Below are 14029 nucleotides of genomic sequence, written 5' to 3' on the forward strand. Positions count from 1 at the left end.
TATCCACCAAGAGAGTAGAGCACATTGGGAACACTGAGGCTCTTACCTTCTGTATCAGAAAATCATACTCCTTCTTGGTGGCTGAGATGTTAGTATACAGACCCCCTGGCAGCCCATCTAGCCACCTGTTAGAGCCCTGCAACATCATCACTCAACTATCTCTGAAGTATGCCAATCTAACTGTGATTGGCGACTTCAACATCCATGCGGATGATGATAACTGTTCCTAGGCATCACTGTTTGTAGAAACTCTAGAGGGTTTACATCTCTCGTAATTGGTGACCGCCACTCCTCACACAGTGGGCCATATGTGGAGAAGTGTGGCTCACTGGTTAGAGCAGGCAGACCCTGAAGCAGAGGTCAGACCCGGGACCAGGGTTCAATTCCCGACGCGGCAGGGTCTTGAGCTCAAATGTCCATGGACTCGATAATTCTCGCTTCGGTGCCTGACCTAATCATGGGTTCACACTCTGCAACTCTGGGCATTAAACTTGCTTAATCTCCACAACGGCCCCCCGCGGCGGGATGCCTGGCTTTCACCTTGGGGATGCCCTGTAGGGGCTATCTCACAGGGAAAAACCAGGACGGGTTCCCAAGGCAAGTGCGGAGATACCCCTTCGGGGGTCTATTCTGGCGCTATATAAGAATATAATAATAATAATGATAATATGCTTGACCTTATCTTCTCTAACAACCCCAACCTTAAAGTGGAGGCGCCTGTACGCCTGATCTGGTCGGACAATTTTTTGGTACCATTTAGCTTCTGGCTAGAATTAAGGTGTCCTAACTCCCATTCGATTTCTGACAGGAGGAGAAACTGGAGGAGGATCACCTCAGAAGCTATGGGGCCGGCACGCCAAGAATCTATCCCTCTGCTGAACAGTGTGCCCAACAGTGATGTATCCAGCTTCAATCGCTGTGTCACCTTCGCCTTAGACAATGTTATCCCACTTAGGCCAGTGATGTCTTTAAGAAGAAAACCCCCAGCCCCCAGGTTCTCCATGGAACTACGAACAGAGAAAAGTCTCTGCAAGACATTAGAACGTTCCTGGAGAAAGTCCAATGAGCCGGTGGCTAAATGCCTCTATAAAGAGGCTTTGAAAAAATTCCATAGGCTTAAGCGCAGTACAATGAGGGAAAACTTCTCAAAACAAATCAAACAATCTGACAACTTGGTTAAAGAAATGTTTAAAATTGTATAAAGCTTTTCAAGTCCCACTGCTCTGGACAGTAAATTTGTGCCCTCTTCTACCCTCTACGCTGGCCTGTCAGACTACTTTGAGGAAAAGATCCAAATGATCTACTCCGCCTTTCCTCTACCGACGTGCCCTCCTCCCACTTGCAAAGTCTAACTCCAGACTCTCCTGGCATCTGGTCTGAATTCCGCCAGTTGCTTCTGAGGAGTCACTCAGGGAGTTGTACAAGTGTAAATCGGGCTCTCCAGGAGGTTCTGCAGACTACTGGCCCCTTGGCTTAATCCGCTCCTGAACCAGATTTGGAACTCCTCCCTGAAAACGGGTATATACCCAGCTACCTGGAAACAAGCACTCTTGCTGCCTTTACTAAAGAAATCAGATGCAGATCCAGCAGAGCACAATAATTTTAGACCCATTCTCATACTTCCAGCTCTGGCGAAAATTCTGGAGAAGGAAGTCCAGAAGTACCTGGCTGAATTCCTTGAATCGAACATGACTCGCAATTGGGTTTCAGAGCTGGGTACAGCACGGAGACCATACTCCTTGAATTCTCTGAAACTGTTTGTGAATCTATGGGTAACGGCGCCTCAGCTATGCTGGTGCTGCTTGACCTGTCCGCAGCTTTCAACCCTGTGGCCCACCCGTTTGTGCTGGAGAGATTGAGACAGGTGGGAGTGAGGGGTTCAGCTCTGTCCTGGCTCCAGTCGTTCCTGGAGAATCGCTCATAACAGGTGTTTCTACGTCCTTAAGTCTCCTCCCAGAAAACCCTTGTTTGCGGGGTACCCTTGGGCTCAATGCTGAGCCCTCTCCTATTCGATGTATTTCTTGCTCCTCTGACGATCCTGGTTTAGACATGGGGTGTGAGGGTTGTCTCCTATGCTGAAAATACTCAGCTGGTGTTCTCTTTCAAAGAACTTCAACTTCAAGGAACGCCTGAAGAACATGTCGGAATGGATGAATGAGAATTGCTTAAAGCATAATGCAGAGAAACATGAGGTCTTGTTCTTCAGTCGGCAGGCACCACTACCCTCTAGTCGTGGTGCCCCTCAGAGCTGAACCCACCACATAGCCCAATGGATTTGGCCAGAATTTGGGGTTCCAGTTTGATAACAACCTTTCTTTCAAGACACAGGTGTGCCATGTCTCTTCTACGTGCTTCTGGAGCTTAAAAGCTCTGACAAAATTCTTACACTTCCTGCCAGAGGACTTCAGAAAGACTATGGTCCATGCTCTAGTGACCTCCCAGCTGGACTATTCTAACAGCCTGTATCTGGAATTGCCAGCCTTTCTTATCCACAGGCTGCCGAAAATTCAAAATCACACTTCACTGCATTTGAGGCAACTCCATTGGCTTCCTGTTAGTAGGAAGATCGAGTTTAAGGCGCACACTTTGGCCTACAGAGCCACCAAAGATCAGGCCACGGGTTATCTGAGGCAGAGATTGCAAGTATACTCTGAGAAAGGTGCACAAACCTGAGCACACAGCACATCACTGAAAAAAACAAATATTAATTGTTGTTAAAGTTAGGTGAATATGCCAGTTAAACAGTTAAATCTCCAATTTAAAAAAGCACTGAAATTCACCATTTATAGTTATCTCAAGTAACTATAACTCATGCTCTAAAGTAACTATTAGTCTCACCCCACCATGCATAGTGTTGCCATCAATTATGTAATTTCAGATGTTGCAATGATGTTATCAATGTCATCATTTCAATGGTATAAATAATGTCTTAGAACATGTCCTGAGAGATGTATTATTAAACATATAAATATAAAGATAGGCACATTGGCTTTATCAGGAGAAGGGTACATCAGTATATTTAATGCAGACCTATGGACTTTGTCAAAAATTCATCAATAAGTATAATCAAATGTGTATTTTAAATACACACATTATGTGATATTAATAATACTTAATTTCACAAAATATTTTAAATAAAGTATTTTTTGAAACAGCCTTAAACACATCTTTTATTCCCTATTTTTCAGGCCACAAAGTGCAGCAATATAACCAACCACAAGGGGTCTCTGCACTGCAGCTAAAGACCCTGGGGCATATTATCAACGGTTTGCGATAATTATCGCTAAGCGCGTTTTGCTCTTTTTTTTATCGCCGGCTATCGCTGGATTTCCTCGCCATGATAGCGCTGTATTATCAACGCGTATCGCAAAGGCGATAGGTAATCCAGTGATAGCTTGTAAAACCAGCAATAGCGTGAGAATTCCAGCGATGAATCAACTGTGCTAATGAAAAGTTTGATAATAGGCAAGTGTGTACTTAACCTAACAATCCACCTCCCATTGACGAGATGGTTAAGTCAAGTTTTTTTCTGGTGTTAAATTCCATAGATAAGCGCGGTTAGCGTGAGTTTTCTTATCGCGGGCATTGATAATAGAGGGAAGTTGTGTTTGCGACTGTTTCAATGGAGTTTTAGTCAGCAACGCCTACTTTGCATGTCATTAGCGATATATATCGCTGACATGCAAAGCGAAAAGGAAAATGGCTAATATCGTCTTGTTAGCGAGTCCTTGTTAATGTTGCGATATAAAAATCACTGCTTTATTGCCGGTAAGTGCCGTTAAACTAGTGAAAGCTCGCTTGATAATATGCCCCCATACGTCTCCAGCTTGGAGTGCTTAAAAAAATTATGGTAAGCTTTTCTAGGGTCATGGATTCAATGATCGAGGAGACTCACTGTGTGTTTTTTGTAAATGTTGCCGAGGGCTGCTGAGCTCGTTGCAGCTCAACATCAAAAAATACTTGGCGGTGCCCCTGCCCCTTTTGAGAAAATCAGAAGGATCAAAAGATATAATTAAAAAGCCCTCGCAGAGTATTATGGGGAAATCCTCGCCTAGAGTAGTAAATAATAAATGAGCGGCACCTACAGTTACCTTATTATTTTTTTTCGTTTGGGTGGTCCGGTCCCGCCTGTGACATGCATACTTTATGTTCATTTTGGGGCTGTGGGAGGAGTCCCAAGGCACTTGCCAGCACCCCAGCCTGCACACATACTGGATGCCAGTGGGAGTGTGCCATTATTTGACAGTGGGTACCCCACTGCCACCCTGAGCATCTACAATTTTGGTACATGTTGGGGCCATAGGGGGAGCCCTAGGGCCGCCACAACCCCTGCTAGTTCCTGAGTCGGCACCTATACTGGGTGCTAGTGGGAGCCGTCTCTGTTGTTTTGCCCCACCCTGTTAGGAGCAGCTTTTATTTCTGCTCCCACCTAGGTGAGAGCTAAGCTATCTTCCCTGCCCAGGAGAGGCCGGTCTGGTAATTAGATTCATATTGCCTGCCGACACTTCCTGGGAGGGGAACAAAACTGTGTCAAAACAATTTGGCTCCAGGGGATGGGGTTCAGGGTCATATTGAGGCTGTGAGAGGGTGGTTGCATGCCCCTCCTCATAAGGATTACTGCGGCCCCAGGGCATTGGATCCTCTGGGATCCTGGAATTGCTTGGAGATGGGCACTATGCACCTTCTCCTTAAAACATACATTGGCCATGGGAGATGGGGTCCACAGAGGTTTCCAGAGGCTCAGGTAGGATAGTTGTACCCCTGTCTAAAAATTATTTAGGCACGAGGAATAGGGTCCCTGGGGCCTAACGGTGGCATGGAGAGGGGTACTTCACTCCATCCTACCCGAATGTAATCACTCCATCAACCCCCAAGGCCCTGGCTCACCTTGGAGGATTTTTATTTAAAAAGGGCTGGAGCACACCAGTTTTTTACAATGTTCAGCAGATCTGTGGTACTGCTTAAAATGTGCTTTTGGTCCCTGTGGGAGTCCTTCTGGAAGTGTCCCCACCAGGCCTAGAACGGTCATGTTATCCATTCCCTGTCCACCTATATGTATTTTTCCCCTACTTATATGGCAGGGGACTGAATCCCTGAATCCTAAAATGGCTGCTGCAGTATCTTTGTTGATGTTATGGCAGCAATTCAGAACGTATGTTTGGATCTGCCGGGTTCATGGATCCTCAGCGGTGTGAAATATACTTACTTTTGAAAAAACTACTGAATGGGTTTACACCAAATCACATAAAGCACACTTTCTCAGTAAAGATATTACTTTCTGCCAAATTTGTCATAATGCCATTCAACCATTTTGTCTTTAGCTGTGTTTAATATTCCTAAGGAAAATTGCATGGGTAAACGTGTTTTAGGACTCCCACCTTTTTCTCGGCCCCCTGTAGACGGATCACTCCAAAAGTTTCTAGAAAGAACCTGAGGTGGAAGCGACTTTTTCTTTAGAAGTCTTCATGATGAGTTGTAAAACTGCGCAAAAGTTATTAGTAAGCGAAAAAATCCACTTCCTATAGAAACATGGTCTTAACTATAACTACCCAGTGGTGACTTTGACATTTGTCTTTGGTATTTTGCTTTGATGCCTCCTATTTTGCATTTAGCACCAGTTGAACTTTAAGCTTCGAAATGTGTAGTGTTTTATTTTTCACATCTCTCATGTAGGCAAGTCACAGGCTATTAGACCAAACTGAGTGCTTACCACCAGCTGTCATAATTTGTGATGCTGCTCACTGTCGAAAGTTGGAGGCCGTCCATGTAGTGGAGGCTGGAATGGAATGGGAGTGGTTAGACGGCATACGTTTGAAAAATAAATATTTAAAAAACACCTTTTCTGCCGTCTCTCCTCGTCATCTCCCCTTCTCTTCTCTTCCTGACGCCAGTCCGGAAGAAGCTGGAACCAAAAAGGCTCCCCAAAGCTAATCGCAATGCTGCAATGCAGCGTTGTGATTCGTCTGAGCGCTGTGGATCGGCACTCAGACGTGGACAGGGAGCCTGTGCATGTTTCCCACCAGGCTGTGCATTACAGTCTTGGGGCGAACATGCAAAGTGTGCATGACTGTTTGGCCGGCCCAACACAGCCGGCCAAGCAGTAATGCGCAATTAGGGGTCATGCGCACCGGTCGCAGATGCTACAGTGAATAGGTGCGTAACGACACTTGAGGGGGCCCCCCTGCAAAGTACATGGAAGTGCCCCCCTCTGGACTCACTCAGGAGGCTCAGGCCGGGGTACTGTGCTGGGAGGGACCCCTAGAGCTATGGGGTCTTGCAGCGCTGCCAACTACACAAGTGTGGCGAAAGCAGTGCCACACCCTCAACCACCTGCCTACACTGATGATCCATGCCCACCCAAGCCTGCCCCAATACCCTTGGGCACAACTGTCTCGACCAGCCATACATAAAGTGCACAAAGCATCCCTGAGTGTTGAACTTAGCTGCATTACTGATAAAAAAACACGTTATTTATCCCGCAGAAATCCCCTGCATCCAGCTGCCCTGTACTGTCCAATCGATCAAGAGTCAGCTAGAGAGGCTTGCCCTGGACCCCACACCTAGTACATGATAGCCTACAACTGACCTTCCCTGACATGGGGTCAGTGGCCCATTCCTCATTCCTAAATACCCCTGGGAGGGGAGGCTGGCATAGGCTCCCCCGGGTTCCCCATACACCAACTTATTCAACAGTGGCGGCTGGTGACATTTAAAAGTGGTGTGGTGTAAAAGTTTGGGATGAGTGCCCTCTGGCAAGCTAACGAGCCACACTGCTATAAGGTGAGTCCTGGGGGTTTCTCTTCCAGGTAAACTTTTGAAAAAGAAGTGGGCAAATGGTGCATTTTCAAGCAAATTCGAGAAAGCAAGAAACTTCATAAAGCAATTGTAAACTGTCTCTGCAAAAAGGGGGCCAACAATGAGTGATGCTGTGGTGTGTCCAATACTTTCACCTGCCAAAGTCAACTCATGTTGCACCACGGAAAATGGTATTTATTGGGACATGTTCTCTGCAGACACCCTGGAACACAGTGGAGATGAGTGTTCACCCAGACACCTATTTTAGTAAGCCTGCTCTGAGATTACAAGAATTGCATGCTCCACACTATCGCCCATTCTAGAAAGGCGCCATCATATCACAAGGAGAGCAGTTTCTGTGCTGACACCAGTAAGATTCTCCTGGTAGGATTGACATCCCATTAGCCACCTTGGAACCCTCTTGAAATAGTGTTTGTCAAGCCACCCATTCTGCAAACACTTGCAGAGACTCCATAGAGCACAGTGCCATCCCACCTTTGGGAACCACACAGCTAGGCACTCATTCAGGAACGTTACTGACAGCAATTTCTACCTAAACACCTACTCCAGGAGTTCCACTAACCGAGCTGAGAGCTCAGTGTCTATCCCAAAACCTGGTCTAAGAGGATGCTTCAGAGTGTAACGTCTCTCAAGATACCTATTCTGTGAGGCCACCCTGGAGAACCATTGAGGGAGTAGTTCACATTGGAGCATTGTGAAATTAAGTGTACCCTCTACAGTACCACATTTCTAAAAGGAAAGGTAAGAAGAGGAATCAAGCCTGCTATTATTTTTAAAGAAAACTCTCAGATAATTGGAAGGTAGTGTACAACCAAATACATCATCAAGAAGGTCACATTAACAGGGTGTTCAACCATCAAAACACACTTGGGCACCATAGATTGCATTATCCACCTCAACACTGATTCTAGGAGTGGCTTCACCTTTGGGAACACAGGAGTGAAGGGATCACCTGGTGACTCAATGGAGCAAGCGTCTCTAACTTGGGCACCACAGACTGCAGAATATTTCCCAAAACGTTTTCTATGAGGACCATCCGGATCACCATGAAGTGAAGACTACCAAGTGAAATATTCTTACCAGGAGGTCATGGGGTAAACGTACCTCACACCAATTCGGCGTGGCACATTGTTACTAAAATTAACTACTCAAGTAGGCCCATCTTGATAGGTCACAGGACCTTCTATTTACTGGACACAGGTCCAGGTGGAGGCTAGTTTTTATAATGCTATGTTCTGGTGGTATCTCTTGGAGAAAAATAAGACCACTGGTTCTCTCAATCCAATACTGGAATGACTCACTATAAGACTCAATCTTGGATGTCAATACACTTGATTTGCAGATCTGACTCACTCTGAAAGAGTAGCAGGACTGCTCCTGCCATACACACCCTTAGTGTAATGGAAAGAGGAAGGATTATTGATAAGAGCGTCAAACAGTGAACCCTTGTTTGGAGAATGATCATTGAGGAGGAAGGTTAAGAGCTTTCCTTTGAAATTCCTTTTGCAACTGTGCAAAATAAAAGGCTTTTTAGAGTGACAATGAAAAGATGCCCTTCACAAGTGCTAATCCGCCAGGCTCACCTTGCAATGATAACGCATATTATTCTTTAGTTATAAATGTAAAAGATAGAAAAATAAAGCAATGAAAACAAAAAAATTGGGCCATGAAAGGCAATTGTGTAGGAATCGCTGCTTCAACAGACTTTCCTGGCCCTCTGAGTGCATGCAGCGCTGTAAGAGGATGTGTTTGATGTGGGAGCAATGAAGGAAGAAACTACTTCAAAAACATTTAAAAAGGCAAAAACAAAATTAAACGAGATGTACTTTGTGCAGCAACAAATCTGCAGACTGCTCTAGATGCGAGTTTGGAGTTTACATAATTATGCAGCCCTGGAGCTGCCCCAGCAGCTGTACAGGAGCATACACAGATCTTCCACCTAGTTGATCTAATAATCCAGTCTTTAAAATGGTTCAATGTACAAAGCACTTCAGTTGGAGAACAGTGGAAATGGTCTTAAAGGAAGGAGAAATTTGCAGCCTAGTATTGAATGGCTCCAGGGAACGGTGGAGCCCAACTCTGGAAATGGTTCCTAGTTGTAGAAATCTTAGAATGCTGAAGATGCACAGGAGTATGTAGGCCTGTCAGGAGCTATAGGAAGCCGGGGGTGCACTGATGTGCACAACTCCGACAGCACCCGTGGGTATGCGGTAGCCATCCAGAAGCAGAAGAAATGACAGCAGTATACACACAAATACACAGCTCTAGAAGCATGGTGCACATGGAGTTATGGCCACTGCTCCATTTCTAATGGAAAATGCAGCATAATTTGGCTAGATGATAGATGCCGGTTGTCAGGATACAAACCACATAAAAAGAAAACTAAGTATGTTAACAATACATCTCCCCAGATATTCTAGCCCTCGCTTGGTCAGGTCAGCCACGTATCTATCTTTGTCATAAAATTTCTGCAAGTACAGATTATATTATTAGTCTTAATTTAAACTGAAATGTATCCCATTTTTTAGCGTTCAATTGGTAAATTATGAAGCACCTGACACCAAAGACATGCAAATGTTCGTAATGACAATACGCAATAAGTTCTATGAAAATCAAGCCTGCAGACACTGAAATATTCCCACATTGGCATCATACAAGTTGTGCTGAAGTGTTTGAAATAATTTTAAAAGGTGCAGCAAGAAAGGAATGGATTATATTTTTCAGTCCTGTAATCATGTAATGAATTATTTATTTCACACATTTAATTAATGCTTGTGTGAATTTGGTGTAGCCTGTATATTTCTGTGCTTTAATACCACATGATGACTGGCCCCTCAAGTCTTTAACTTTCTACAGTGACTTGAAACAAGAGGCCCAGTAGGACTTTTATGCTCCCTGGTTAAGAAAATAAAGAGGTGAATGCGCTTGCTGATCGTACAGCAGTGCACCTGGTGGGGAAGAAAAGAGGCTAAGAGCCAACGATAGCCATACTCTGAGCCCCTATTTCTTGCGTGGACAGCAGTGTGGATGCATACACAGTACAAAATATTTTGGCGCAAAAGAAGATATCCACACTTTTTCTTGCCTGTTAAGTCGCTGAACTATCTTCCATTAACTAGACGGGCTGTCTCTTTCTGCCACTGTTCTCTTTGTCATCTTGGTGATGAACAGTCCAACCAGGTGTAGCGTTGTGCTACCAATTATGACAAAACACCAATCTTGTATTAATCAGGAGCTTTATTCGTGCCTCCTTGCTCGCCCTGTCCCCACCTCTAACTAACCCTTTCCTGTCACTGCTCCGCCTCTTCCCTTATCCCCCTGGCTCCGCCCACCCAACAACTAGACCACATACTGCATTACATCTCCCCCTTTGTTAACAAATTAATGAACTGGAATATGACTTGCTCATAGTTCTTCAATTAACCGTACAGGCTGTCGAATGTCTCTTCTGGGTCTCAGTACTACACCCCTCTCTCCAGCTTCAGCTTCAGCTGGGATCTCAAGATTCTGTGTGACAGTTGTACTGCTAGGTTTCTCAGGGCCTGGTTGGTCCTTCATTTTGGCATCCTTAACAGCAGGAGCGCACCGTTGAAAATGTGAAACGTTCCTCGTAATCCTCCTATTCTCTGACTCAGCGGTCACCATGGTACCCTTCTGCTGAGTAATCATTAAAGGTTCAGCTCTGAATTTGCAATCTGTCTTTTTCTGCTGTTCTTGTTTGACCAGTACGCAGTCCCCTTCATGAAGAGACGGGGATCGGACTCTTCTTCGGGTGTCAGCATAGGACTTCATTTTGCTCTTGTGCGCGTGGTCAGCTACGACTATTTCCTTGTGTACTTTGGTAAGTGACACCGGTCGCAGCACTCCTTCCCATGTGGGTATCCGTGTCCTGATTGGTCGTCCTAACATGAGAGTGGCAGGACATTTTCCTGTTGTGGCATGAGGTGTTGTTCGATACGCTCTCAAGACTTCATTGAGAGCTACTTGTAAGTCCTTCTTATCACTGGTGGCTTGCTGGAATGTCTTCTTTAGGGTTGCCATAAATCGCTCCACCATTCCATTGGCCTGAGGCCATAGGGGATTGATCTTGTGATGACTGAAATTTAAGTGCTTCGCAAACTCTCCAAATTCACGACCATTAAAGGGGGGACCATTATCCGTTTTGAGTTCTTGCGAAACACCCCAAGCAGCGAACACTTCATCTAACACAGAAATGGTGCTGGTGGCACTGGTGGACAATACAAACTGTGTTATTGGAAATCTGGAATACTCATCCATTACTACCAAAACATAATTGCCCGACTGAATGGGTCCATAAAAGTCCATGGCGAGTTCTTGCCATACTCCGCTTGGTAGCTTGGACATCTGTAGTGGTGCTGGAGGATCTCCTTGATTGACCAGTTGACACTGGGGGCAGTCCTTTAGTGTGAGTTCCACCATCTGGTCAAGGAGCGGAAACCATACACGTTCCCTGAGCGCTCTTTTTCTAGCGACCACTCCACGGTGGCCTTCATATGCCAAATTAATGACACCTTGGCGGAGTTGTCTAGGGATGACAATTCGTTGGTCCATCAGTAAGAGTCCCTCTGAAGTGGCAGACAGTTCATCACTCACATGCCGAAAAGCTTGCATCTCTTGACGGACCTTTGGATCGCACCCTTCCTCCTCGTTGTCATGACGCCATTTGTTGGTTCGCGGTTGATGCATCACTCTTTGAAGGATATCATCTTGCGCCGTGGCCTCGCATATTGCCTCTAGGGGGACCGCCGGTGGTCTGGATTGGTCCACTACGAAGTGGATATACTCTTCCGCCACGGATGGATGTGACGCTTGTGATGCTTGAGGGTGCCTTGACATATAGTCAGCTGGATTTGCTGATTTTCCTGGTTTGTGCACTATTGTGTAGGTGTACTCCTGTAAGCGCAAACCCCAGCGCTCAATCCGAGGTGGCATTTTGGCTCTGGGATTGCCAAATATAGTGACAAGGGATTGATGGTCCGTCACTAGCGTAAAATGCTTTCCGTAGATGAAGATGTGAAAGTGCTCACAGGCCCACACAACGGCAAGGCTTTCCTTCTCGGGTTGAGAGTAAGCCTTTTCAGTGTCCGACAAACTCCTACTGGCATAAGCTACGATGTGTCTCTGGTCTGTTTCATTGTCAAATTGAGCCAGTATTGCACCCAGCCCCACCGGGCTGGCGTCCACGGTGATCTCAGTGTGTCACTTGGGGTTAAAATACGCTAAATTGTCTGCTGATTCGACAGCTCGCTTAATTTCCTGGAACGCCTGCTCAAGTTGCTGTGTCCACTTGAATGGTTGCCCTTGTTTGATGAGGACACGCAATGGGTGACTGATAGTGGCGTAATCCTTTATGTATCTGGCACAATAGCTCGCCATGCCTAAGAAAGATCTGATGTCGCTCACATCTTGTGGGCTTTTGGTATCGTTCAGTGCGATCACCTTCTCAGGATCAGGCTTCATCCCTGCACCAGAAAACACATGTCCAAAGAACTTTAGAGTCGATTGATGAAACTCACACTTATCTTTGTTAAGCGTGAGATTGACTTCCAGTAGGGCATGGCACACCCGGTCCAGTGCTTTATCATTCTCTTGAACATTTGAGCCGTAGACTAGAATGTCATCACTGTAGTTTAGAGTGTTCGGTATATGATGGATAGTCTCTGCCGTAGACGAGATCCCGAAACTGAGGCGTTTGTAGCGGAACAAACCTAGATGAGTTGCAAAAGTTGTTATATACCTTGATTTCTCATGTAGTTCCAACTGGTGGTAACCTTTGTTCAAGTCTAGTTTGGAAAAGACTCTTGCCCCATTTAGCGATGAAATCATGTCGCTTAAATGAGGCCCTGGGTGGCGCTCCCGCTCGATGGCAGTGTTGGGAAACCTCATGTCTACACACAGACGTACCTTTTCGGTCGTGCCCTTCTTTGGCACGATGACTACTGGTGAAACCCATGGTGTTGGCCCTTCAGACCGTTCAATAATGTCCGTTCTCAAAAGCTCTTGGATTTCATTCTCTACAGCTTGCTGAAGGTGGAACGGCACCCGCCTGTGATGTTGTGCGATGGGGCGTATTTGCTCCTTGATGTGCAGCTGTATCTGGCATTTGTTCATCTTTCCCAGTCCGGTGAATAGTTTAGGAAACTTGTGCAGAATGTCCGGATCATCGCTTACCCTATATAAAATTTCGACCAGCCTAAGACGCTCCGCAGTGGGCAGACTGAGGAGACAGTCAGCTTCCGGGCCCTCGATGACATGTATATAAGCCGGCACTGAGGTGGTCTTGTGCTTCAGGGTAGTTGCAAATTTCCCCGGGCAGGGGAGTTTTTTTTTCGACATCCACGTGAACACTCTGACATTGGCCGGGCCGTACGTGGGCTGTGGTTTCATCTTATTATATTCAGTCACAGGAATATAGTTCAGTGAGGCCCCACTGTCTAGTACGAACTTGGTTTCATGAGTCCCTACACTGATATCTAGTCTTGGGTATTTCTTTAGCTTTAGCTACCATGCTGGCATACTCGTCAGTGTACACCAACTCCACCGACGCGGACCGAGACTCTCTGGATGGGGACCTTCTCACCCATTGGGACCTGCGAGACTCTCTGCTGGAGTGTGAAGAAACCGATGACGACTCCGGCCGATCCTGCACTGCCTTTGCATGATGGCGTCTGGTGTCCGGTCGAGAGGATCTCGTTGGCTCCTTCATCCTTTCTTTGCGATACTCTCCACACATGGCCTCAAAATGATTTAATCTTCTGCATTTACGGCACTGCTGACCGATCGCTGGGCATCCGTCTGTGTGTGGAAAGTCATAGCCGCATCGATAACATTTTCGCGGGCGATCTCGTTTCTTGTCCCCACGGCCAGATTCATGGCGTCTGCGCCCTGTGAACTGTTGGCGGGAAGACGGCCGGGATGACCTCCGTCGATCTCGAGAATGTCTGCGTGTGCTCTTGGCTTGTACTCGATAGGTTTGTTCCCGTCTCTCACCATGTCCCGTTTCCATTCTTCTGGCATGTTCCTCTGCTTGGTCATGCACCCGGGTCATTTCTTCAATCTCATCAAGGTTGTGACTTTTCCTTAGCAACCGCCTTCGGAGCGTTTCAGATAGGCATCCTTCAATTATGCACAGTCGTATGGCGTCCTCCGTGGAGAATGTGTCAAACGCACAGTATCGAGACAGTTGTCTTAG

This window comes from Lissotriton vulgaris, chromosome 3_1 (assembly GCF_964263255.1).
Source record: "Lissotriton vulgaris chromosome 3_1, aLisVul1.2, whole genome shotgun sequence".
NCBI lineage: Eukaryota > Metazoa > Chordata > Amphibia > Caudata > Salamandridae > Lissotriton > Lissotriton vulgaris.